The 27,019-nt window shown below is 39.0% G+C and overlaps 1 protein-coding gene and 1 long non-coding RNA gene across 2 annotated transcripts in view; one reads left to right on the top strand and one right to left on the bottom strand.

Moving 5' to 3' along the window:
* The window catches only part of LOC123982514, a 79,879-nt gene that overhangs the window by 8,768 nt on the left and 44,092 nt on the right, over positions 1-27,019 (bottom strand). The gene's annotated exons all lie outside the window — the stretch shown is intronic.
* Positions 8,414-27,019, top strand: part of LOC123982513 (carbohydrate sulfotransferase 15-like) — a 38,284-nt gene continuing 19,678 nt past the window's right edge. The window contains exon 1 of the mRNA XM_046068077.1: positions 8,414-8,617. The gene's annotated coding sequence lies outside the window, so the exon portion shown is untranslated. The remainder of the gene's footprint in view (positions 8,618-27,019) is intronic.

Here is a 27,019-nt window from a genome sequence, read left to right as displayed (position 1 = left end):
GGAGACAATAAGTAAAAGTTGACTTTTTCAATTCCTGTTAAACACTGGTGTCCCTAGCTCGTCTAATTTTATGCACTGTTGTGTACAATAGACTCAGCACCTGCTCTCACTTTATTCGTCATTTATAGATATAATAGCATGCTGTGCCTCGTAAGTACACACAGTCCTCTGTAATGGAAGTTATCTTCATGCTCAATCTGCATATTACATTTTCCTCAAGAAACTCATGGACTTTATGACCTTATACTCTTTGAAAATCCCTGTTGATCACGGAGCTAATAAATCCAATTTAGGTTCCACACGCAGGCCGTGAGGTTTAATGAAATGGTTGCGGTTAGCCACTCTGCTGGGGTATCTCTGCATGCTTTGGTTCAGAGAGGCATCCCGCAGCATGTTAACGCATTAGAGCCATGTTAATTTCTCCATGGTTAAATGTGGATGCAAACAGTCATCATGCTGTTGTGAATTAAGCAATACAAGGTGCAAATCTTTTGTGTTAAGCCAGTTATCTATGTTTGATCTGTGACCGGAACACAAAGAGGTCTTCTGCCTGTGAAATCAGCTTTAATTACACTTATTTGCATGGAAATGGATATTGACTAGCGGAAATAGCCACACAGCTATGCCATTACTGTGCAGCTGAAAACATTTGTCATTTACTTTTCTCAGGGAAGATGACAATCACAAGATGAAAACCTGATTTTGAAGCTAAAACTGTACAACAAAATGTGCGCTTCCTCTGAGCATGAATTTCACCATCAGGATAAGGGTGTGCCAGGGTGAGGATATCAAAACCAGATATGCTATCAAACTGTTTCATATGGAGCAGAGGAAATGTGATCCCCTGTGGTGCACTTCCTGAAACACTGAGCAGAAGATTTGAAGTGAGCTCTGAATGAAAAATAACGTGCATCCACGCTCTGGCACACAGCAATGTAGTGCAGAATTCACAACTCGGCATCACTTCAAAAGCCTCTATGTGGTCTCCCTCACTTCAAACATAAACATTACAAAAATATACTCCTCAAGCTGCGTCTGGTGTGACTGAACCAACAGCACAGGGTTGCTGTTGCCTGTCAAACAAGTAAAGAAATATGCTGAACCAATGGCTGAAAATAATACAGATTTGACTGACAGGTTTCCATTACTCTGTAATAATTACTTCAGTATAACCCTCTTTGAGTCTACAGTTTATTTACATGACTGTGCCATTTAGAAAATCTCATTAAATCCCCACAAAATGCAAATGGGAGCAAATGATATATACTTCCTCCAGCCATGTTTCAGTTCATATTTGTGTCTCTGTTGCTATTTCAATTCCTTTGTCGGCTCATTAAAACCTTCAGTCAAAAAACCAATGAGGTTTGTTTCCTGGCATTTGGCATGTTTAAAATTTCCCTCAGGAAGACAGAGTGCTACAGGAAGAATTTCTTGTCCACAAAAATAGTGTTTACTTCACATTATGTGGCACTAATAAGAATGTGGAAATGTGAATGGCCAGTGAAAACATGTTTAATAACATATCCAGGCAATAACCTACAGAATTGACTTGACCAATCACATTATCAGTCCATTAGCAAAACCCTGTTGCCGATTAGTACCGGATATGACAACATATGTATGAAACCATGCAACGTTTGCAGAAAATAAATCCATCTGTAACCACGGAAACAGCCAAGGAGCATTGTAAATGCATGGGGAGCCTTTCTAATAATATCTGAGTGGTAAATGCCAGGAAAACGAGACATTATCATTGCTAAGTTTTCATTCATACATTCAGTCAAGAATCTCTAAAGTTCTCATAGGCCGTCTGCTTTTTACTTTCAATGCATTCAACATACACACAATTTAAAAAGAGAAGAAAAAAAGATTGACCCTCAAGGTTAAGACCATGACAATTAGACTGTTTCTATTCACTGAACTTCCGAAGCCTGTTAAATACTCAATAATCTGAGTGGGTAAGATTGTGTGCGAGACATTGAAAAAAGGCATCACGCAAGTAATGATAACTTTTTGCGATAAATCTAATATTTAGCTTGTTTTGATTTATCATTAAGTTTATAAAATGCCATGCAATAGTAATGCCCATCACAATTTTTTGAAAGTCACGTCTTCAAATTCCTTCTTTTGTGCGACCAAAAAACCCAATGATATTCAACTCACAACAGAGAAAAGCAACAAATCCTCACATCTGAAGAAAAAGAACCAACAAAAATTTGGCATTTTTGTAGTCTTAAACAATTAAATGAAAAGTTATTGTTTGTCAATGTTCTGTCAATTAGTGCTGCAACTAATGCTTGTTTTCAATAAACATGCCAATTATTTTCTTGTTTCATCAATTAATGGTCCAGTTTATAAAATGTTTAAAAACTATTTCTGAGCCCATGGTGATGTCTTCAATTAGCTTGTTTTGTCCAACCAGCAGTTCAAAACCTAAACATATTCAATTTACCATCATATATAACAAAAAAGCAGCATATCCTCATCCTTGTGAGGATGAAACCAGTGAATATTTGGCATTTTTGCTTGAAAAATAACTGAAACTCTTAATAGTTTATAGTTAATAGTTAAGTTTCCTGCCGATAATTTCCCCATGTTTAACTAATTGTTGCAGCTCCATTGTCAATCAACAAATCCATTAATCTACTAACTGTCTTAGTACGTGTGTTTTTTCTTTCAGCTTGTGTGCATGCATCATTCCATGTTGTGGTCCATTATACTGTGTTGTATACCCTTAGAGAGTGTGTATATACTGTATGTGTGTACTTCTGGAAACTCTGTGTGTACTGTTATGGGAAAATGGGTGGTGACCTTGCTGATGTATGGCATCCTGTCCAGCACTACAGGATTTCGCTCTAGTGGCATTCCCCAGTGACAGGAACTCTTCAGGAAAATAAATAAATAAACAAAATAAAACCTTTCCCACAAGCAGCTATAACCACAGCAGGCCCTCATAAATCAAATATGTCTTTCAAGGAGAAACCTCTTCTGGTTCCCCTGCAATGACTCTTTGGGCTCAGCTTAGCCGACGAGTGACGCGGTTTATTGATTCTATACAGTATTGTAACAGAAATATAAAATTTTCCCATTCATTCACTGATGTGGAAAGAGCAGCCCCCAAAGCACAGAGAGGTATGATGAAGACGATGAAGTGTGGCAGTTTCGATCAAAAGTCCCTGTTTGCTGAAGTGCTGGGGCAGCACTGTTCTCTGTGGAGTCAGGTACTGATGTCTCCCTCTGATTAGAGTCAAATATCTTAAAGAGATTCCAGCAGATTAACACACACACCGTGATGTTTTCCCTTTTGATATAGGCTAAGGACACAGATCAGCTTTAGTCATCTGAACTTAGAGGAACTCCTGTATCCCAAGAAAAACGTGCACTGGCGGTGGTAAATTTATCCTGCTGTTTTGTATTATTTATTCAAACAATGTAAGTCCATATTGAAACCAGACCATATAGGGTTGAGATTTTACAAGGTTTAAAAAACATATATTGTCAACAAATGTCATGAAATATTCAACAATGCATTAATCTCCTATATATTATGTTTATATGCTACTAATTCCTTTTACCAAATATATTTTGAGGGAAACGTAATTGTATGTTCAGTGGCAAGTGCTCCTGAACATTTTCCAGTAGCACTTGCTAGGTCCCATTGTGGGACCTACTCAAGTAGGTTCCACCTGTGGTTATGTTCATCCAACAAAAGCACTTTAGTTTAAAGAGCACTCCATTGATTTAGCATTGCTGGACAGTTTAATAAAGAAGGATCAAGACTGATGGAGCAGAACCAGAAATATTGTCTTTTTTATGACATTTAGTCTTCCTCTTTTGGGATATTCGGGACATTCAGTGTGTTATACATATTAGTGAATTTCTTTAATCTTCAAACTTGTAGTCTACAGACTCAACCAATGCTTGACGCAAGCGACATCACTTGAGGCAGTTCAGTAGAGTTCACACAGCTCCCTCTGGAGCCACAAAAGGCTTTACTCTACAGCAGTAGCACCCTCCAAGATCTATAAACGGACTTTAATGCATACAATTAGTAGAGTTGGCCTTTAACAATACGGACAGATAGTGATTTTGGTGAAATGTTAATACAGTCTTGTCTTGTGTCTTTCTTCATGTCACTTTTGTCTTTTTAAATACTCAACGAAGACCACACTCTTTGACCAATCATAACCGTGTTGTGAGTGCCTAAACATAACCATACAAAGCGATAATCATGTTTTATTTGGTATATTTGATATAATTTACTGGAAGAGCAGATATTGTTGGGGAAACAAATTGAATACGTTGAAACTATATACTGGTGACCTGATTTAAAAGATTGTCATCTTCAGGAGGAATTAATAAATGTAAAATAATGTCAGCCTCATTCTTTAAAAGCTAATTGAGCTACTTTAAGAGCTACTGTAAATGAAACAGGTTAAAAAAGAGACCTTTTGAATTTTTTTAAGGAAAAGTTTTTATTTGGTTAAGATGAGTCAAAGAGATTCGACACATCTGTTATTTTTCTGAAACTATTCTCATCATCTAACTAACAGCAATATTCTATGATATTATTTAGTATATGTTGGACTTTTTGTACCAATCCATATCTTATCAGCAGTATTTTTTAATTTTTTCAGTTAAAGATGAATAAAGCCATTTTTCTGTCTCTGAAATTGCATTCCAAGATCTTTGTTCAGCCCTTATAGTGGTGCTGAATAGCTTTTACAAATATCATTAGGGTCGCTCTGTAATTACTGTTCAGCCTTGACATACACAACATGGAAAAAGAGATGAGTTATGCTTAGGCTGGAAAGAACTGTACGGCAGCAGCTACCTGAGCGCCTGGGACCTCAAACCACACCTAGCAACAAACACATTTGCACTGAAGACAAAATAAAGACATGTCAACCCATTTTCATGAACCAAACATTGGAAACATACTCTATTCAGTGGAAATAGTAAATCATTCAAGCATAAAGTCAACTTCACTTGTACCTTAGAAATCCCCTGTAAGATTTTTATCAGGCATCTTTTCCAAACCCTCTCACTAACTGGCATGTGTAAAAGCTATTATTTCTAATCTCATTTGACTGACCTGCTGGGTTCTTTGCAACATTTTAATCTCTTACCTTTATGCATAATACAAAAAACTCAAAGAAACTGTGTTAGAGGCGACAGTGGTGCGCTGTTCGTAAAAATACTCCTTAACAGAGGAACCGTGGGGGGTCTCGCTCCGCTCAGAGACTCTTCGCTGTGTTTCTTTCTCCAGATATAAATAGGGGTGGATGCAGTAGTCTCCTCTTACACACAAATCCTGGGATGGATGCTACTCTCATGAACACCAGTGACATTACAGAGTCATTCTTGATTCAACTACAAAATAGTTCCAATTTAAAGGACATATAAAACCTGAGACAACCTAACATCGTTGAATATTTTGTGGTTCTTTGATCAAAATTGGAGGTTAGAAAATCCGGTAGGTCAGTGGAAAACTGCTACACTATGAATTGGATTTGCTGGCCACCAATACTGTGAAGTGATGATTTGACAGTTATAGTAATAAATAACGCACACAAAGGAAATACAAATTTCTAGCCTAATGCAAAATATTAGCACTTTGTTCTTGGGCATGCCGTTTTTGAGAGAGCAATACTAGAATGTGTGTGACGAAACAAGCAATTGGTTGCCATGGCCAAACTGTATTACCTGAGGTCCTGGTCCAAATATCTGGTAATTCATTTCTGTGGAACTGGCACTCATTGGAACTCACATATTTCCTACTGTGGCCTTCCTAATATGCATGATGAAACAAACAAAATAAATGATGGTATGTGGTTTTCTAAGCTGAGGCCACACAAGACCAGCAACTTTTTATTTGCATTTGTTTCCTTTTCAGTTATTTCCACACGGCTTTAACAGAAACAGAGGCTGAGACAGGCTATAGCTCAGAGGCAGATGTCTGACGTGGGGCACACTGCAGGCAGGGTGACTCATGTGCTCTGGATGACTTGCTGTGGAGACAACCAGCCATTATGCAATTACTTCACCATCATCATCATCATCACCATCATCATCACCGTTGTTGCCATCAGAAACTTTGAGGACTTGTAAACAGTCTTCCTAGTCAAATAGATTGATATTGATATACAGCAGCCAGTCACAAGAATTCATATTGCGTGAGAAGATGAAATTCTTGAAAATCTATAACCTCCCTCGGGCTAGTTGTTTATTGCAATAAACAAAAGGGTATATACTGCAAAAATGTTGGAGGGTTTTGAAACTAGCATGTGGAAAATAGCAACTGAAAGCTTAATGGTTGCCATTGCGATGCTTGTGATGGTGATGATGATGATGACTGACTCAGCGAAAGCAGTAACAGACCCTTGGTGGCATAACAGAAACATGATACAACATATTTCCCTGCTGAGCATGCACTTAGCACAACTGCCTCTCGCAGACAGAATTGAGGCCGCATGTGGCTACACCGCGGTCAAGCTTCGATTTGTGTAGCTGCTGAATCTTCCGTATGAGTCATGAAGACTCATCTCCCTCATGCAAGAGTCTAGGTCTGTGTTTGTGTGGTGTTTCAGCAGCAGACACAGAAACCCAATGCTTTTGGGTGTGTTTGATGAACATGTCTGTTAACTCTACTCTGTCAATGTGCTGCTATTCTCTTTAAAAAGAGGATTTAATCTCAGCGAGATCATCTGTTTAAATAAAGGTTAATAAATAAAAAATATAAATGAAGGTGAAATTTCCCTAGTGCATTTCTCTTATATCTATTTTGTCTGGAAGGCAAACACCTTTTTATTGTCTAAATTCTCTAAATATTGAGCATTAGCAGTTATATTATAATATTGTTGACACCACTAACTCACTGTAAGGTTAAAGCAGAGCAACGTAAACCATACAACCATACGGACATAATGTGGCCTCCTATAAATCCTCCTTTGCCTTAATGGTTTGAATAAGCAGCCAGTGAGCAGCAGCTGTGTAGGTGGCATCTGTTCCCTCCCCCACTGCCACCTGCCTACCCCTCTATACACTCTCTGAGGAAAGAGCACCTCAATAATACAATGATGGTCCAATAGAGACTTAGGCAATTATAGGTTTATGGTGTTTTCATATTTATTTAGAGACCTATAGTGCATTTTGCGCAGGAGCTGTAGATGAGATCAGTTAATGGTGAGCTTAAATGGTCAGTTCACCCAAATTAGAAACGGCTTATTTTCTCATTAACCCACAGTGGTCTCCAGACGATAGTTTTGGTTAAGTTTTTTCTGTGTTTTGAGGTATCTGAACTTTCTGCTTTTTAAAGCACGAGGCATTACAGATCCTATAAAAACAAAAACAAAAATGACATAATCCTACTGACAGCATTGCCTGTGTAGCCAAACCCTGATATAACTTATTCCTCTGTGCAGTGCCCAGTTGTTTTAACAAATTATTTATCCTTTTAAAAAATTACACTATATATTTGTGTTCTGTTGGAGGATTTACATCCTCAGTAGGAACCAATGGACTTGGGGCTTAGGGCCAAAGACAGGTCCGGGAAGTAGAGAGATAGATTAACACACTATTGGTTTTGTTCATTTCATGAGATTTTTTCACAATGTAGTAAATAAAGTAATAATTCTTAATACAAAACTATCTCCAGACTTATCACCATCAAAACAGTATCTTGTTTTTCCAGAAACAATTTGGTTAAATAAATAATCCATAGTGAACACTTTCATGGGATTAATTCATGTGTGCTGTATGCAATTTGTACCTTTTATCTCTTTTTATTTTTTTGGGTTGGTAAATTACAATCTTGCTGCATGTATAAAGTGTGTACTGTAGATGTAGTAAAAAAATTATCAAGTACTTTCTAGGAATGCAATGGTCCTAATATGGGTGAAACATTTGTGCTTTTATTTTTAATTAGAGGGAGAGGGATATGACATGCAGCCAGGAATGCTGTAGTTATATGGCATGAGCCTCATTAACAATAGACCTCTGGGATGTCCCTTGAATTTCTAAAAATGTAATCTTTCAATAGGCCTACTGTGAGCACCACAGATTAAATTCCATTTACCTCCGTTGTACTGGGATGGAGTCGGTAATCTGAAACTGATGTATAAAAACCTGGGCAAATTAAACCAATACTATATGCTTGGCTGTAGGCTATAATATTTAGGGTAAGTGAGAAATATGTAAAAATAAGTTTGACCCTTTAAATGTGTTTTTATGATGTTTATTCCCATGAAATTGTAGTAAAGGTCGTTTTCCTGTTTGTATAGAGTAATATAGCCCTAGCTCTTCTTATTAAGAGACTCTGGCTTCCTCCCCCTTCACCCCTCACCCCACCATTAGTGACAGAGAGAGACAGACAGAGAGAGAGAGTCTGACTCCCACCGGTCATATCGGGAGCTTGAGAGAGAAGCAAAAGAGAAAGAGAAGCTGTCACCGACAGTCTACAACTTCCTCACATGTAACCGCCAGCGGAGGAAGAAATAATAATTACACGGATTTACAAATGCCATTAATCCTGTGACCGGGATGGAAATATATGAGCCGGCAACGAGAAGTTGTTTGATCCGAGTGGTAGTGTGAGCACAGCAAGAAGAAACTCATGGTAGGTTTTATTTCACTCAGCATTATATTTTTTCCTCGCCGTTCAGCTGTGTGCACTTTGATTTCTGGCAGTGCATCCCCCTTTTCATTGTCTCTATCGCGACCGTGTCGTTGGAGTTCATGCAGTCGGTTTTCAGGCTGTCTCTCTGAAGCGAGCGGCTGCAGAAATGGAAAAGTTTTTTTTGGGTGATTTGACTGTGTGTGCCCTGTATAAAACCGGAGACATCGCCAATATAACGGGCTCCTTTCAGCGGAGAGGCGCCCGCTGCCCGTATAGAATGAATGGGTCACTATGTATTCTAATCTAACTCAAGAGTTGACTCAGTTTTCTTCGGTTTAAAAAGGTAGACAGAGCTGCTGCTTGCAGAGTTAACAGCATGTGGACTCGCATGTCGTGGAAGAGTATCGGGGGAGATTAGCTGTAATCAATCGGGAATATCTAATGACGTCGCCATCAGTTCTATGAGCGATTGTTTTTATTCTAAACTATCAGAATGAGAGATTATGTCACATTTTCTTCGCGGCTGTGCAGGAATATTTGGCATCCATTCATGAGATGCGTTGTTAGGCTCTTCAACAGTGAGAACCAAAACAAAAGGATCTCCTGCTGACCAATGAGAGCGGGGGAAGCCTCAGGAGGGACGGAGTGGTCCTCTCTTCTCTTTGTCCTAGGCTACCTGAGACTCACAGATAGACCACAGACTGCTGCAAGGCAAATATGGGACTGACTGGATGATGTCGGACCGATGGATCACCATGAGAGACATGTTCTGCTTTGCTTGATTAAAAAAAGAGGAGATATTCTGCCTCTTTGCGCTCACACACAGAAGCATGTCATTCATAACATTAGATGTCATGAAGAGTAGCATGTTCAGGATCTGAGGTGCAATCAAAGTAGCTGTTCACACAACATCATCCTTAATTGACTCCTAAACTTATAACAGTTAACTCATTCTCTTTTCAAAGCTAAATGCATCTCAATACATAAACATCTATGCTGCCGCTTTAGGGCTGATAAGTTTTGGTTAATGGTTAAAGAGGTGGTATTATGCTTATTTTCAGGTTCAAACTCTTATTTAGGGGTTGCACTAGAACAGGAATTACATGGTTTAATTTTCAAAAAATTCCATATTTTTCTCATACTGCACATTGCTGCAGCTCCTCTTTTCACTCTATGTGTTGTACGCTCCTCTCTTGAGCTACAGAGTGATGCATCTTACTTGTACAAAATCTTTGTTGGGAGTTGCACATGCGCAGTTCCCAGGTAAGGACTACTGGCCAGTCAGAAGCAGAGAAGGGCGGGTCATAAGAAACAAGGTAATGTGATCCAAAACAAAGCCGCTTCAGACTGAGACCGTAATCTAGCAGATGGTAAAAGTTTCTCACAAGTCCACAACATCATTGTTCCACATCTTACCATAAACCACTACAAAAATCATCATATTTCAACAAAATTTTACATAAAAATTGGCCAAACAATTTGAACGTTTGCTGAGTAGCTTTCACATCAGGTGTAACGTTAGCATTATAGCTATAACTTTAGCTGTGTTAGCCAACGTTTACAACAACTCCACACTGTGAAGTTACATTGCCGTGTTTATTTTAAACATAATTCACAACCAGTAAAGCATACTTACAGGTTGTGACTGTGAATTTCCAGGCCCAAACAGAGTCGGAGTTGCATCGTCTTTAAGACTAAACGTTGAACTGTGTTCTGACGATCTATGCTGCCTTGCCGAAAAATGCTACTATAAAAACTGCAAATCGATAGACTCGACTCTACTCGGCCCTGATCCGTTTTCCATTGCAGATAGTACCCAGAGATAGTACGTAGCTTGTCGTCATAGCGACACCACACACAATTGCCGCAACTTAATGTTCAATGCGACACACACACCAGTGATCCACACAGCTTTCTCTTTTTTAAGTTAAAACGTTTCACCATTCCTCAGAATGTAAAGACAGATAAGCGGTATGAAAACCCATTAATGAAATTCCATACGAAAACTGTAAAATCTAAAACTTTCTGTTGCTGGCCTCTGTCTGGTGCACGCAATGATGATGCAGTGAATAGTGACGATTCTCTCTGACCAGTCAGCAGTCTGTTGTGTTTTCACGTTACATTTTAGTATCCCTCAGCTCGCTTGGAACCTCAATGGAGATGAGGTGATACGAAAAAAAGTACCTGGAAGCAGGTACAGGTACAACATTTCTACAATGGAAAACCAAACAAAGGCGAGTCGAGTCTGCTCAGACTAGCTTGGTTTGAGGGCGTGCCTGACCCCGCTAGCTGCTTGGCAAGCTTTATGACGCGTTTTCATTGAAAGGAAGTGAAGGGCTGAACTACAAACGAGTTGTTTTCAAGCGGTTCAGAGCAGAGCTTTCTGTGGAAGATGGGAACTCCCTTTGGGCTGGACTTTGGGCTTTTTCACTTTGCAAACCTGTTACATGCACAAAAAAGAGATATAATTCAATAAATGAGAGGGGAAAAGCCAAAAAGCATAATACCACCTCTTTAAGACATACCCTCCTCTGTCTTCCCCTCATTACTTTTAAGTTGAATAGGTTAATGTGCAGAGTTTCAAATGAATCAACAATTTAAATGTATTTTTCAAATGACAAATCAACAATTTTAATGTCTGAGTCATTTATCAATCAAAAAATGGCAAGTATTCTCTGGTTCCAGCTTCTTAAATGCGAGGATTTGCCGCTTTTCTCTGATTTGTACTGACTATTAGAGGAGTTTTGACTGTTAACTGGACAAAACAAGCAATTTGAAGATGTCATTTTGGGCTGTGAGGAACATTTGATGAGCATTTTCACAGTTTTTTGTTGACATTTTATAGAATAAACAAATAATCAATTAATCAGATAATAACAGACAAAAAAAATTACTGTGATGCATAATGTTTACATGGCATGGCTAGACATGCACGCTCAGTGTGTAGCTTACAAGTTGACACAGCATCTGTGTGGGAAGTGGAGACGTAGGCGTCGTAAATGTGGTGGGGATTCTCTTTCTCTCTGCAATTTACTATTATACAGCAAGTGGGATGGATGATTAGAATGATTTAAATGCCACGACAGGGTGTAGTGTGCCCGGCCTCTAGCAGGCACTCTGTTTTGTTTGAGGTCATTTCATCTCTTCCACCACAGATTTCTGTGAAGCAACTGAAGCACTTTGATGAATTACTCTGTCCGAAATAAGTTTACTTATAATATTTCTATCTGATCATTCTTGATTTAGAGGCAGCAGTTAACTTTGGTCTTTGTAGTGGGTTGATGAAGTATTTAAAAGAACTTAAAGTTAATGAACGATGAATCACACTGCCACATGTTGTCAAATGTGCATGTGAAGCAGGGCTTTTGTGGAAAGACAGACAGATGAATGAACAATATTTATATCATAACTCTTCCATCAATTATGAAAAAACAAGACGTTGATGAATATTTCAACCAGACTTTGATTACATGTAAATGTGATCACAGTAGGAAGTGCAGCCGTTAGGCTGAAGTTTCCATCATTGGTTTTCATTAGAGATTCCAGTGATAATACTTCATTGAGGAATAGACCAGCTGTAAATTCTGAATTGTTGAAACACAGACAAAGAGGGAATGCCTTTGTTATTGAAATCTTTGTTGGAGATTTCTCTAGGGAAGAGAAGCAATTTAGATGGCTGAAGGAATCTCGGGGAACTCAATTTAAATGGCCCTTATTAAGGCCACTTCATCAAGAAAACTGGGGAGAAATTGGCAGCCAACATGCACTGCACTGTTGCCCTTTTCAGATTCATGGATTTTAAGGTAAACAAACACTGAGAGTGATGAAACATATCCTCATGTTTGGATTAATATAGAACCACAGACTGGATTAGAATGAGTCAGAAGATGAAGCAAGTTTTTCTTGTTTTAGTTTGTGTGTGTGTGTGTGTGTTTGAATGTCGGGAGGGTTGGGAATTGGCAGGCATTATTTGACCATCATGTTGTTACAAGATTGTCTTTGTGTAATTTGCACAACATGCACATTGAATTTTGTGCATCGGAGCAGCTTTTACAGTATTAGCTGAGACACTTCGGGGTCCAGATGAAGACTTTCATGTGAATTGTTCTGCCATCCTACATTTAATGTCACACAGATTCAACATGCTGGTGCTTTTTTATTTACACACAGTTTTAATTTAATCATAGCAAATGGAAATTGATTCATGTTTTGCCCCAGCTGTGTAATGATTCACCACAATTACCTTGAAATCTCATCAATCCAACAGTGTGTTGCATGGCCTAGCTTGCTGCCAACTTCCTTTTGCTCCACTTTGTCTTTTGTGAGAACACAGGCTTGTCTGGGACATTTTGAACCAGGCGGGGCAACTGACTGTCCCAGAGCCTGAGTGTCTCATCCCAAAAACCACTAACCAGTCCTTTAGATGGCCTGCATTCCTTCGTGTTCCCAGTGACTCACACATTCTGGCCCTGCTCTGATAACTCTGACACCTCCCCCTCCACCTCTTCTTTGGGATACATTTCCTTTTTCAGCCTTAGAGCCTGAAGCAGCACTCTGTGTTTGTCAAATGAAGCATTTAACCTCTCTTTTAGGGGTCCTTTATTTCAGTCACTCCTGCAGGAAGCGTAGTGTCAAGTGTGCATCAGGGTCCGCTGCGCTGCTGGGGCAGAGGGCACGCAGACTGTCACATGGACACTCAACCCATATGTATACAGGCAACATTAACACAAAACAGGGTCACATTCATAAACTGTACTTGGCATTTAGCCGTTCTGTAATGTAGCCTTGCTGTTAGAGTTTGGGCATGTTTTGAAATATGACCTCACAGGATCAGATAGTCACCATAGTCCGTCTGTGCGTAGAGATTATTGGTTAGTGCACAATGATTAAATTAAATCAAATAAAAATATTTTTGATAAACAATTAAGCGTTATAAGTCATTTATCGACAAATATGCCATGCATTCATTGGTTCCAGCTTCTCTGATGTGAGGATTTGCAGGTTTTCTAAGTTGTGTGTCATTGTAAATTTAATATTTTGGGGTTTAAACAGTTGGTTGGACAAACCAAGCAATTTTACAAAGTCACTTCAGGCTTTGGGTTAATGACTAACATTTGTTTGTGGCCCTATCATTTGTGGTTTAATTTTGATGGTTAACAAACTAAATACTGCACATCCTGAAACTGCTGTAGTGCATACACACACTTACTTCATCAGCATGCAGATAATGCTTTTTCATCAGCACAAACAAACTGTCAGATGCTGTTTTGTTCAGTGTGTCTATTTAAAAGTTAAGTCCTACGCTATTCAATAGCCTATCAAAACATGTCACTTCTTAAAGATGCCATCTTTAGCTTCACGCCTGTCACCAGTAACCCTTTGTTGCATAAATGTTTCATAGACAGAATGCTGTTTTTTGTGCATCTAAGTGACAGCAGGCTCCAGTTTTAGACTGAATGATCTGTACTAGAGAGAGTCTCTGGCTGCTCCCTGGCTGCGCTGAAATGCAGGAGTTAGACTTTGAAAATAATGGTGCATGCAGAAGCCCAGTGATGGATGGGTCCTCGAACGAAGTTATGTTATGTATTCCTGATTAGAGTAGTGGATCACTGGGCAGGATTTATGTGGCTGTGGAGGAGCAACCACTCCAGAAGATGCTGTCTGTCTGAAGCAGTGGTCTGAGGTTATTTGTCATTGTGACTGATGAGCTTCCAGTAATTAAGCTAACACGCTGATAGACATTAATCTGCTTTATCTCTTGCATGACTTGCATGGAAGTTTTTTTCTACAATGTTACTGGCTCTAGTAAACAAGGAAAGTGTGGTGCCGTCTTGCATGCTTCATTTTCTTTCCGGTTGTGGTCAATCTTGTCATAGTCTGTAAGATCCAAAGTTTTTAAGAGTCATTTTGTCTTACCGTCATTACATGCAGTACTTGAGACATTTATAAGTCAGACACACCCCTTAAAAAAATGTAATAAATAAAAATGTGCCTGTAAATTTATACCAGTGGACACAATTATTTTCAGATGCAAACTTAAAAAAGATGAGAAATGGTTAATAAGCTGCCATACTGTATTGCCTTGGGACAACGTGTTCACACGTGTTCATACGTGTTCACACTTTTTCTTAGTGTATTTGTGAAGCAATAATTACAACATATGTGAGAACACAAAATGAAAACAACAGCTCACATATTAAAACCAACATGTTTTCAAGAAGTGTGTCACTTACCCCGTGTGTGACCCATGTTTTTTATTTAAATACCTGTAGGACACTTTTCTGCAATAACATGAGACATGTGTGTAATGTGGACATCGTGCTGGGACTTTGATGTGCTGAGTATGAAGGGAAATCTGGCATCCTGGAGTTGCTGTGTGCTGCTGCCAAGTTGGGGGTCATTGCTTGTATTAATGACGCATGGGAAACTAAACTGGCTTTTATTTCCCTAACCATCTGCACCCAGTTGTTATGTATAGATGGAGTCTGGCAAATGGGAACCGCCGCCTTTCGCAGCAAGTAGTTTGATTTATGGGACTGTGTGGTGTGAGGATATTACTTATTCAGAGAAAATTGTGTTTACAATTATGTAAATGTCCCTGTTTACTATGTACATCACTGGTCTTATCTCTTCATTATTAGCATTACAATTGTTGAAAAATAATGTATAGTTAAGGCTCATTGTTTTTGGCTTTCATCGAATTTTCAAGTAAACTCTTTTAACTCTTTTAAACATTTTTTACAATAGCTGAGGTAGAGACATATAGTAAAGATGCTGTGTGACGTAAAAGCAATTGGTTACAGCAACCGATACATCAAACTTGCTTCCCCCCTGTGTAAGTCAAACCTTAATACACAGACATATTTTTAGATTCATTATGACTCACACACTTTGAGCATATTATTATCTCTGATGTCCATCACAAATTAATGACTTACCTGAGAATCATCATGTCCTTAAATTTCCTTCAATATCAAAGTAATCTAGTGATAGTTTTTCCTGTACATTCATAAGTATACTGCAAACATAAACTGCTAACAGCTAATATTAGCATACTTTTAAAGGGTACAGTGTGTAAAAAGTTTAATTTAAGACATTTAAAAAAGAACTAACATTATCAATTGAATGTGAAGAGGACACTGAGAACACTGTGTTGCAGAGATATCTACTTAAGTTAGCATGCTAACCAGCTAGCCCCGCTCGCCCTGTCTCGTAATACTTAATACCACTTTGTAAAACAAACCAATTAAACTAAAATGTCATGAAAGAAAATAATCTTACACCTACTTTCATTATCAAATAAAAAAATATAACCGTAAACCTTCTGAATTCAGGTTTCTCTCTTTTATCAAGCTAATTGCTTTATTAACTCATTGTAAAACACACGTCATTCAAACATGACAGAAATAAAATTAAACTCACCAAAACCATCTAGGTTAGTCTTTCCACTGTTCCAACAATCACTAACTCTGGTTTGGTTGAAATAACCCCGTAATTCACAGAGTTAGATATGAAAATATTCTTGTTCAAGATGTGCTGTTGCTGCCTCTCTGATGCCCGACCTCAATCTTGATCCTATCCCTGCCTGAACCCACTGTGTCTTTGTAGTCCCCAGTGTCAGAGTCCTGGTTTGAGCCACACCTCGGTACTGTATTCCCTGTTGTCAAAATGGCGTCCGCTGGTCTCGGAGGCTTTGTTTGGTTCACAGCGAGGCTGCTGAGCATGGTTCTCTTACCCACTCACCCGGCTCCAGTTCTGGTGCCCATTCACTCAGCTACTAGGACTACGAAGTTAGCTGCATGGCTAACTGAGCTAACTGGGCAACAGAAGTTAGCAGCAGTAATGACTCACTGTACCTTTAATGGTGCCAAATTGTCAAATATAGACAAATATAGGCTAAAAATAGTAGGGCTCAAGTTGCAGCCCATAGGTAATAAATTATACTAGCTGTTTATATTCCATAAAGCATTATAGGAATGGTAGTTCCAAAACTTATGACATGAATATCCCCCAAGATGAATAATAATAATAGGAGAGAAAAGAATCTATGAAATTGGTTTTGTAACAATCGCTTTGGAAGACACTGACAAAGGATGCATTTTTTGGCTCAGGTGTGAGGACAGGTTGGGAAATAAGGGATGTTTATATCACCATAAACATCCTCCCAAGTTAAGTTTAAATCAAAAGAAATTTTTTTCTTCATCCAATTTTCACACTTTATTTTTATATTCCAAATAAACACTGATACATTTCCAGAGAGAGAGAAAAAACACACACTCACTTTTAAAATCTATATTTAAGCAGCCACTGGCTCATGAATGCTTTCATGTGTTGACATGGAATCCCTTAGGTTAGCAGAAAAACCCAGTATTAGTGGTTGTGTGTGTACAGACCGTATCTGTCTTCCAGATGTCACTCTAATGGCCTATGAGGACAATATACAGCACCAGGGAGAGATCTGTTCATTTTGCAATTACCTCCAGCAACTCCTTTTATATGAGCAATTGTGAAACCTTTCAGTACCACCCACAACCTTTTCTCACTGCAGTGTTTTTTTTGACTGACCCACAAAGCACTGAGATTTTTCATGTCATTTCACAACACTGACCACTTTTCTGTCTCATCATTGAACTGCAGACAAGTTAGATTCTGTTTTCTCCATCTTCCAAGTACTGTAACAGAACGCCTGGTTTAGTTGGTGATTATGAGTGCAAGCAGCAGTGGGTTCATTTAACCAAAGCAAGAGGCGGCTGTGTAACTAGCTCAGACTGGTAAACAAAAAAACTTGCAAGCACTTGCCACCTAGCTGCACATCTGTTAGAGTTCAAAGGTCAACATCGAGTTCCGTTTACCAGACAGCCTCGAAATGTCCAGCAGAAGCGTCAGACGCACCTGCAAGGCTGTTTGCATTTTTCAGACTTTTTGGCAGGGAAGAGATCACACTCCGACCTGGCCCGGGTCACAAGGAATTTGTACAAATGTTATTTTCATCGCTACAGCTATCATTTTGTTGGATAATCCCTGCCAAGTTAATTTAGAGCTTGAGTTTTATATCTGTGCAGGCAGCACCTGCCAGTATGAATCTTTGGCGAACCAGAGACATTTTTACACTTTGCAAGATAGATGTGCTGTTAGAACATCTCTCCCCTTCCCTCCATTTCTCAGGATGTGGCCAAGCAGGTAGAGTTATTATTAAACCAGGGTTTTTTGTTGTTGCTACAATCTACTTCCTGAGCATACTGAAACGGACAGATGAATTATTATAATTTATGCTAAACCTCACACTTACAATTACAGTGTAAGGGATCCTTCGTTGGGATAGGCAACATATTGGCCTCGACCTTAAAAATTAAGATACCATGCAATCAATCCTCTGTATTAAAAGGAGACCTCTTTATGCTCACCCTAAATTTAGAGAATTAACCTGACTGCCTGTCTGTTAAGCCTGCAGAATTTGTCCAAGCCTTCATTATTGTGGAAACATGCATAATGTAGCAGGGAGAAGATAAAGTACAGCGTCTCATAAGTTAAAAATCTACCGGGTAAGTTAATATTATGGATCTGCTGGGATGCCCTCCAGTAACCTCTCTAAAACTGTTTGCATCAGGCCCACTCCTGAGCGGCGGAGCAGTAAGCCAGCTGACTCAGTAATAGCCTACGTTTTGTTAATTCACACGTTTTCTTGGCAGTCATAGGCTAACACGCAATCCACACACATATCCCTATCTGGCAGGAGGCTCAGCACCGTTTCGAGATGAAACTCTGACTGTTAACTAGGTGTGAAACGCTACTGCACAGGATTACGATACTTCTACAGGAGAACCTTGAGAAAGCAGGGAATTAAAGACGAAACAGGGAGCCGCTCTGAAAACATCACAGCCCGCGGTGCTTCTCCTCATGATCACACATAGTCACAGATGGAAAGGCGTAGTCTTTAATAACTTGGCTGACTTTTTTCAGTTCGCTGAGTGGAGACGGCGCATTGCTGGGTGTCAACAGCATCAAAGTTGAATCTGCAGAGAAAAGCTGAATTTCTCTGATTGCGTTGAGCTACTCCTGGAATTCTCACAACTGCAGGATTTGAAAAAGAGGTTTGTTTTTTTGGGTGAAACTCAAGATTTTCTCCAGATTTGGTCATATCCTGACAAGTAAACGTAAAGCTGAGAGCAGGGGGCAACTTAACTGGAAAGAAAGTTTCTCTCATGCCTCATTTGATTTAACAAATGAGCTCCTCTTAGTTTCCTTACTTGGCAGTTCAGACCTCAGTGACTTCAACTTATATGAGTCCAGGGTACCATTATCATCATCATCATCATTTTCTGTCTGCTGGGCTGGGCCACTACTGGAGGTTTTAAAATATAAGTGTCACCAGAGAACAATGAATCACAAGCAACCCTGAACATCCCATGTGTTGCTTTCATTCACTAAATGAACGACTAATAAACCTCTACACATTACAAATTCATCACACAACCATTTTGTTACCCTCCAAAATGACGCGTAGTAGTGACACATAATTCGGGAACTTTATATAATCACACTGTTGGCTGCTAACAAGCTGTAAAGTGTTTACTAATTAGACTTAAGTGTGATAGATTTAAAACAATTAAGTTATGATTTAATTGCATTCCCCAAGCTGGAGCCACTGAATAATAAGTCACCACTCGGAAAAATGTCAGCACTGTCAAGTAAAAAGCTCTTATCTTCATTTTTAACGCCCTTTATTTCTTCATTTGATGGATTATGTATGTATTAAAAAATCTTTGCAAAACATTTTGAAAACTAATTAGAAGAACTAAAAACTGCATGGTTTTTGAGGTAAGAACAACTTTCTCACTACATGAAACAGTGGTCCCCAAATGGGTCAGGAACCCCAATGGGCAAGGGTCACGAAATGGTTAACAAAATAGGAAAGCAGAAAAAATATTTTGTGTGAATTACTAGCTTTACCTAACCAAGCCCCTAAAAATACTCGAAAAAAATAGAGAAGAATATTCATTCTTTGGGCACTTTGGAGATTGGTTACAACCTGTGGGCACAAGTAGGCAGCTTTGTTTAAGGAGATCACAAGCCAGAAAGTTTCAGAACCTTTGTCCTAAAAAGATACCATTTCACAAATGCAAGATTTTCACCTGTAAGTGATTTTTCCTCCTAATGGTGTCCAAATGATTTACAGCCGGTCTGTCAGTCGGTCACAAGTTTGTTGCATGTTTCTCAAACTTTTATGTTCACTGTTGATGCCTTCTGATGGAAACACATTCCAATAGTGGAGCCACTATTGGCTCTCATGGTAGTTCCACTGAGTGTATGTTTACTAAAATACATACTGTATTTATATGTTGCGCAGATGTGCAATAAAGGCACATTTTTGTAGCGGTTTACCAACTTGAAGTGCAGTGTGATGCAGTGTCCAGAGCATAGAAATTTTTACAGATGTGTCTTATACAAATGTCAGGGGTGTCAATGGGCAACAAAATGTAGATGAAAAATACCCCTTAAATGTAAAAATAGCCTTGAAAGTTCTACCCACAACATTTTTTCTTCTTTTTATAGAAGTGTTAAGGCTTTTCCTTAAATTTTCTGTGAGTCAATTTTGATCGGAGCTATTTATGCTGCACTGTGTCACTGTTTCAGAGGCAGTCCACTGGAAACAGTAAACATTCTCATTGGATTAATTACCAACTGCTTTCCTCCAGGTCTGTCTGACTTGTGAAAAAAGGAAGATTAACAGTAGATTGAACTTTGGTCCACATGTAGAGAGCCTGCGTGTCAGCTCTCATAAAGAGAGTGAAGAGGTGAGCAAGAGCAGGCATTGGTAGCAGGCGTCATTTGCAAGTGATGAAAAGGTCATCTGAAGGAAGAGGTCAGATTAAGTGAAGGGCCAAAATCTAACATTTACAATTGTATCACGGTTTTCGGCATTATGCTTGTGTTTCTCTCTTATTTTCACTTCTTAGTTGGACTGTTGCATGGGAAGACTCTTATCTGGAAAACAGTTCTGATGCTAAGTTGCTAAAGGAGATTGATATAAATATTTAAGGCTGAAGTTGCCACCCACATTATTGGCATGATGGAAGTGGATGAGAAACCAATTAGGCACATATTTCACAAATCCCCAAAACATCCTGTCCTCCTACACAGCACTGAGTGTCTATGAATAGTGAAAAGTGAAATTTCATGACTTCTCGTTCACTTAGATTTTTTCCCCCACAACTTACTTACAATAAGTTTCCTCTGTTAGTCAGAATTCTTTAACACCTACATCTCAAAATCTATCAGCAAGACATATTCATATTTTACAAACAATATCAAGAAACAAAAACATCTGACTTCTGACACAAAAAGCTACACAAAAGATGGAAATGGAGAAACTGAATTAAAGTGACTCAAGGATCACTGTTCCAAAGATATGTAAAAAAAGAAATATTCAACAATAGCAGGAAAAATATGGAAATACACATAAGGATGTCTCCAGAAGTATTTAAATTCATCAGGGTATACAATTTCTAAAGTTAAATAATAAGTTACAGACACATCACATCGAAGTTCATCCTGATCAATTATTCATTGGAAGCTGCTGTGCGAACACAGCACTGTTTTGCATATGCCCCTCAAACTTGAAGCTTCTTTTCATTCACACAAAAATTCCTTGATTGTTTATTGTGTTAAAGATGCAGTCCTTCAAAAAAACTTACCATAATTTCTTCATAATGTGATGTAAATTACACTCCCATACCAGATAAGACACATGACCTTTCACCTTTCCTCTTATCTCTGAATAATGTTTTCCACTCCCAATTTAGCCTCATTGTATGTGTTCCATGAGGAGACCAGAGCACCCCATGCTTGCAATCAATAACTTAAATGGCAGCCATTGTTTTTCTACAGTTAATAACAACATCATAAGCACTTATCCACCTAAGATGGAGCCCTGGCTGTGGGAGGCTGTCGGTGAAATTAAAATAATGAATAAAAGATAAGACAGAAGAAAGTGCTGAACTGGGACTCACGAGATCCCAGCTGAGCAGCAGTTATGAATCCAGGTCAGAGGCCACGTTTCTCACTACTCTCCACCGCAGTGAAAGCATCCGAAGGCCGTGTTGATAATTTGACCCGGCGGCTCCTCAGTCGGGTCACGGTCAGGTCCTCTAGTCTCCTGGGGGGGCCTGCTGCCTGACTTCCTGGAGATTAGATTCTGATCTTTGGTCAACAGTGTGTGATCTAGGGGAATGTGACAGATTACTTCTCCCTGGGTAATATGATGAATGAGTCCACTCTGAGACAGTGAACTGATCTTCTTTCTCTCGCTTGTGCTACATGTTTGTGCTTTACATGATTCGATTGGGCTGCAGCTCCTGGGGGTGCTAAAGAAGGAAGTGACTTATTTGACAGGTCATTGTGCTCCTGGTCACTGTATTTTCTGTGGGCTTTGCATTACATTGTTGAGATATAACCCAAGGCAATCCTTTTTCCAGGTGTTTCTCTTGTACTCCCAAACTATTGTAAGGATTAATTTCATGCTTCAGTAGCTTGCTTTGATTCTTTCTCCATTTACTCCCACAAGTGATGATTTTTCCAATTGATTTAATCTATTAAAATATATACTCCATAGTTAAGCATTTAGTTTGATGATTTAAATGGGATACAAAAATCTAGGTGAAAATAAATAACTGGTGTGTAACAGCTCATTTGCATTTTCTCTTTACTTTCTATTACTTTTTTACTTAATTTTTTTAGATGACCTCATCACAAAAGGAGATCATTTACCGGAAACTGCAGTGGTCAATATCTTCTTGCAGCCTCAAATGTGAAATATAGTTAAAGCTGTGTTCTTTAAGATTTTAATATAATCAAACCCCATTTTTGATACAGTGGTCTTTTAGCCTTTCATTGTACAGTATTAACATTCAGTAATTACATTTCTATATTGTGGGTAGCCTACTTTATTGGTCTGCTATTCGCGCTATCGATTCAGATTACCATGATATGCACAAGGGATTCACAGAAAATGATCCATGCATGTAATCCTAATTCATTTTATCTCTCTGTTAACAACTGCTGAACTGTTACCAGTAACAGTAAAAAAAAAAAAAAAAAAATATATATATATATATACACTGTACATATACTGGGGGAGGCAGTAAGTGTTATTAGCAGCTATTTACTGCCAGCCCTCTTCAGCCAACCACAAGGTGTCACATGACAGGATGAGTCTCATGGCTGCACTACCCTAGCAGTTGCCTCATGCTGATCTTTAATTATTGTGAGTGGCCTGGTGGAAAAAACATTTTTCTCCAGCTGACACAGCAGTGACACATCCTTTGTTCTTCCTTCTGACTGCTTCTGTCCCGTTCTTGTGCCAACAGCACTTCCTGTGCTTTTGGTGGACTTTAACCAAAATCCACTTCCTGTCTCATGCAAATGTCAAGAGTTCATAGTAGTGAGGATGAGAAGATGGTTTCTTAGAAAAGAACATACATTATATGCGTGTTTACAGCCCTTCAGCTAGTATTGGCTTTTACAGTCAGCTCATCAGCCATCTGTGTAGAAAAAGCCATAATGGGAAAGTGTCCGAGTCTGCAGGCGGAACTGACATTCTGCTTACAGTGTGAAGTCATTAGCTGTTTGCTCTATTCAGTTTTTTTTATAAGTGGTCCTAAAGGGGAAATGGCTTTTTGCACAAACTTGTTCCTGAGTCACAAACCGTTTCTTCAGTATGACAGTGGATGGTTGAAATCAGTCTGTGAGAATAGGTCGACAGTACTCCTGGGCAGCTGCACAAAAGGACTCTGTGGACAGAATGTGATGTTCTATTCTCAAGGTCTCCCAAGTGTCTTTATTGCAGGGTTTTCAGTCCATTCTGTCATTTTGTGCTCATGTTTTATGTTCCTCCACACCTTGAATGTAGCAAAACTACAGAGCTTGCTTGATTTATATCTTTTCTCTGGCTCTGTGGTTGTGAAGCTGAGTTAGCAGCAGATTTTAAAGTTAGTTAGTTATTTTATGGTTTATGCTGTGCATATTCCATTTGTGTTAATATTTCTTTACTACTGCCACAGATAACACTATGAGTCTATAGGAAAATTCCATGTTTGTGTCTGTATAGGGTAGAAACAACACTGCAACAACCAAGCTGCAAGAATTACTTTACACACCTTCACAATGGACCAGGACTAATGACTTGTTTATATTATGTTCTCTTGTTTATTAGTCAGTACATAACCTACTCTGTGCCTCATTCTGTCTTTAGCGTTTGTAATGCATACTGTTCATACACCAAGGGGGTAAGCCAGAGATCGGACAGTGAAGCCGACCAAAGCCTGCATGGAGGGATCCATGTAGGCCCAAAAATGACATCAAAACCCTGTGACACCCCGTCGCACATGAGAGATGTAACCGTATTGCTTGGATATAAGCTCTCAGCAATCTAAAAAAACTATTCGGCCATCAGTGACGCTGCGTTGGTGTTTCACAGGTGAGCCTCGTAGGTGGGCTGATTAATCAGTGACGATCCGAGTCAGACAAACACACTGAGCCATGAAACGTTTTGTTAGTTGAAGCTACGTAGCTACCAGAATTACGGTGTTTCTGCAGTTTCATTAAACCACAGTTATGCTGCGTGATCATGCGCAGTAGACGCTGGTGCCAACAGGAAGTAGCCCTGTAGTAGTATTTTATTGGTCCAAAACTGGCTTGACTCCTCTCTATTCAAATCAGCGGAGTGGCTTCGTCCAGTAATATACTGTCTATGGCATACACAGAGAGTATGAAAATGGTTACTGCCTCTGCCCAGTGACATCCGGATTTCCTCCTTCATCATGCACACGTCTCTGATTTAACGCATGACTATAAATTGGGTATCCAGTGATTCATTTGTCATTAAGGAGTTAACCATTTTTCATCGACTCTTGTCGATGTGGTTTATGTGTCTGTGGTTATATAGATCAGGCTTGCGTGAGCTTATCGACTCACTCGATGGAAAACCACATGTAGCAATCCACTGTGTCACGATCTCTAACAGAACCTCTAACTCTTATCTGCAGGAGCAACAGGCAGATTAAAGATAAAGTTTAAGCTGTCATGCTATGTAAACAGCACTGAATAATAAAAGATACTCTGACATACAAGTAAAACCTCCCTTTTCTTGTCCCCTGATGACAGATAAATATACTGAGGCAAATTGTCTTACAGAGTATCTTTAAGAGTTTCCTGCACCAAGAGAAGCGTTCAATTGTAAATGGGTTAGCGTTATGCCCAATAGACAAAAAAGGCCTTTTAATCTTCCACAGCAGTTGGAAATGAAGACAACACAGGTCTGTGGATACTAAGATATTTGAACAATTTTCTGTAATAAGGAGCAACGAGTTCTCTGAAGCCTAAGAGGAAGCTGGTGCTTTACTGTGAATCAAAACAAAAAGGGCATTTCAGGGGCCCATCAGCAGGTCATGCAATTAATTTCCTCAATTTAAAATACCACAGAGCTGAGGAAGTAGGACAGTGTGCTCTCAGCTGCACAGATTGCTTCTCTAGCCAGGTATAATGATCATTTGTCGCTGTGGTTTGAGGAATGAACGATTTAAGGACTGTGGACTATTTTTGTCATTCCTATTGAGAGAATTTACATCAGTATGGAATATGAACACAATTTATGGACAGCATAGGAAAAATATCCCTACCCTTCAAGTGAAGTCCTGTGTAGTATGTTTGTGCCCATTTTTGTCTTTACAATCAATGCCAAAGAAAGCACATTTTCACACTGACAGGGTGAGAAAAGCTGTAATATAACCAGTTTGAAATTTTATTTGCTACAGCAGATGACTTAATAGTGGTGAACAAGAATTGATTTCGATTGGTGCATTTATATGGTATAAAAAATATCATCTGTCCGTCTATGCTGCAGCTTTTCACAAAAATAATCAATCATCCGGCATTGACAGCGATAAACACAGAGAAAGAAATTGTTAAGCGAAGAAGAAAAGGTACACAAGAGAACAACAATTAGCTGCCAGTGTGTGATTGGTTGGTTTTTCCAGAGCTGGATAGCTAGGAGCCGAGTAGACGGCTGACTTTCAACAAATCTGCCTGATTGCCTGTTTCATTGATGTCTCTGAATGACAGGGTAGACAGTATGGAGAGGTCCCCTTCTGATGAGTTATTAAGGCTGTGGCAACTCCATTTGCACCACACACGGAGGGAACCATCAGCACAGCATGCATGTCATTACCACTGATGCCAGTGTCTTTGAAGTTAATTACAATCATTATGAATTTGAGTTTTCTGTGTGGCTAATGTGTTTGATCTTTCCAGTCAGATGACACTTAAACTTTTTGACATACAGACTTCCTGAGTGATACGTCTCTTGGTTTATACTTTGTAATGTTATTAACTGCTTTTGGGTTTCTATGTTCTAATAAACTTTTTGGCTGGTGTGTGTGTGTATATATATATATATATATATAAATAATATATTATTATACATATTAATACACATATAATATATTATTATTATTATTATTAATGGTCAACATATCATTATTGGACATTTTTAAACTTCCAAATATTATATATTAAAGGGTGAATATGAAGTTTTCATTGGCCACTAGCGGTGCGGTTTTAAGACCGCAACCAGGCGTGTGTTCATACGCGTGCTTGAACCATAGTCTTGACCTCATGAGCGAGCATAATCGGAAATACAACGCCTTTATACAGGGATCCTGCAATAAACGTGGAAACACCGGCATGCCAGCTCTGGCTTTTCATTTAAAGTTCCTGGCTGAGAGGCAGATCAACACCGGCCCCGTACCTTTCATACAGCACAACTGGCATATTGGCTCTACTACTCCTGGATAAAAGGCAGTGTGAAAGCGGCTATAGACAGACAGCTTCATAAAACAATGGAAACCCAGGTAAACTCCCACTAAAACCTTACAGTAATATTTTTATCAGCTTGAGGTTGAACTAATTCATGCTTGTTACATGCTAATGTGATACGTCTGTTGAAGTGTGGTTTTGTGTTCATGTCTTTCCTCTTTTAGTCTGTTTTTGGATTCTGTGTTCCTATAGCTTTATTTGATCTTGTCATGTTTTAGGGTTTTGTAGCTAAGTGTAGTCCTTTGTGCATTCGCATGTTTAAGTTTTCTAAGTATCTGTCTTGTCTCATATTCTAGTTATGTCCTGCATTCTTATCCGTGTCTTAGTGTATACTCCTGGTCCGTGTACTTTGATATTATTTTGTCCATGTTTGCCCTGCGTTCTGTTTAATCTTAGTTCAGTCTATTTTCCCTGTTAGTTGTAGTTTTTTGGTATATTAGTGATCTGTCTGCTTATGTTCTGGTTCAGTCACTTATTCTCTGTTTCTTCCTGGTTATCATTAGTTTCCCTATGGCCTTATTGGTGTCTGTC

The sequence above is a fragment of the Micropterus dolomieu genome, linkage group LG14, assembly GCF_021292245.1.
Source record: "Micropterus dolomieu isolate WLL.071019.BEF.003 ecotype Adirondacks linkage group LG14, ASM2129224v1, whole genome shotgun sequence".
NCBI classification, from domain to species: domain Eukaryota; kingdom Metazoa; phylum Chordata; class Actinopteri; order Centrarchiformes; family Centrarchidae; genus Micropterus; species Micropterus dolomieu.
The sequence above is the reverse complement of the archived record's forward strand: the minus strand, read 5'-3'. Positions and strand labels throughout refer to the sequence as shown.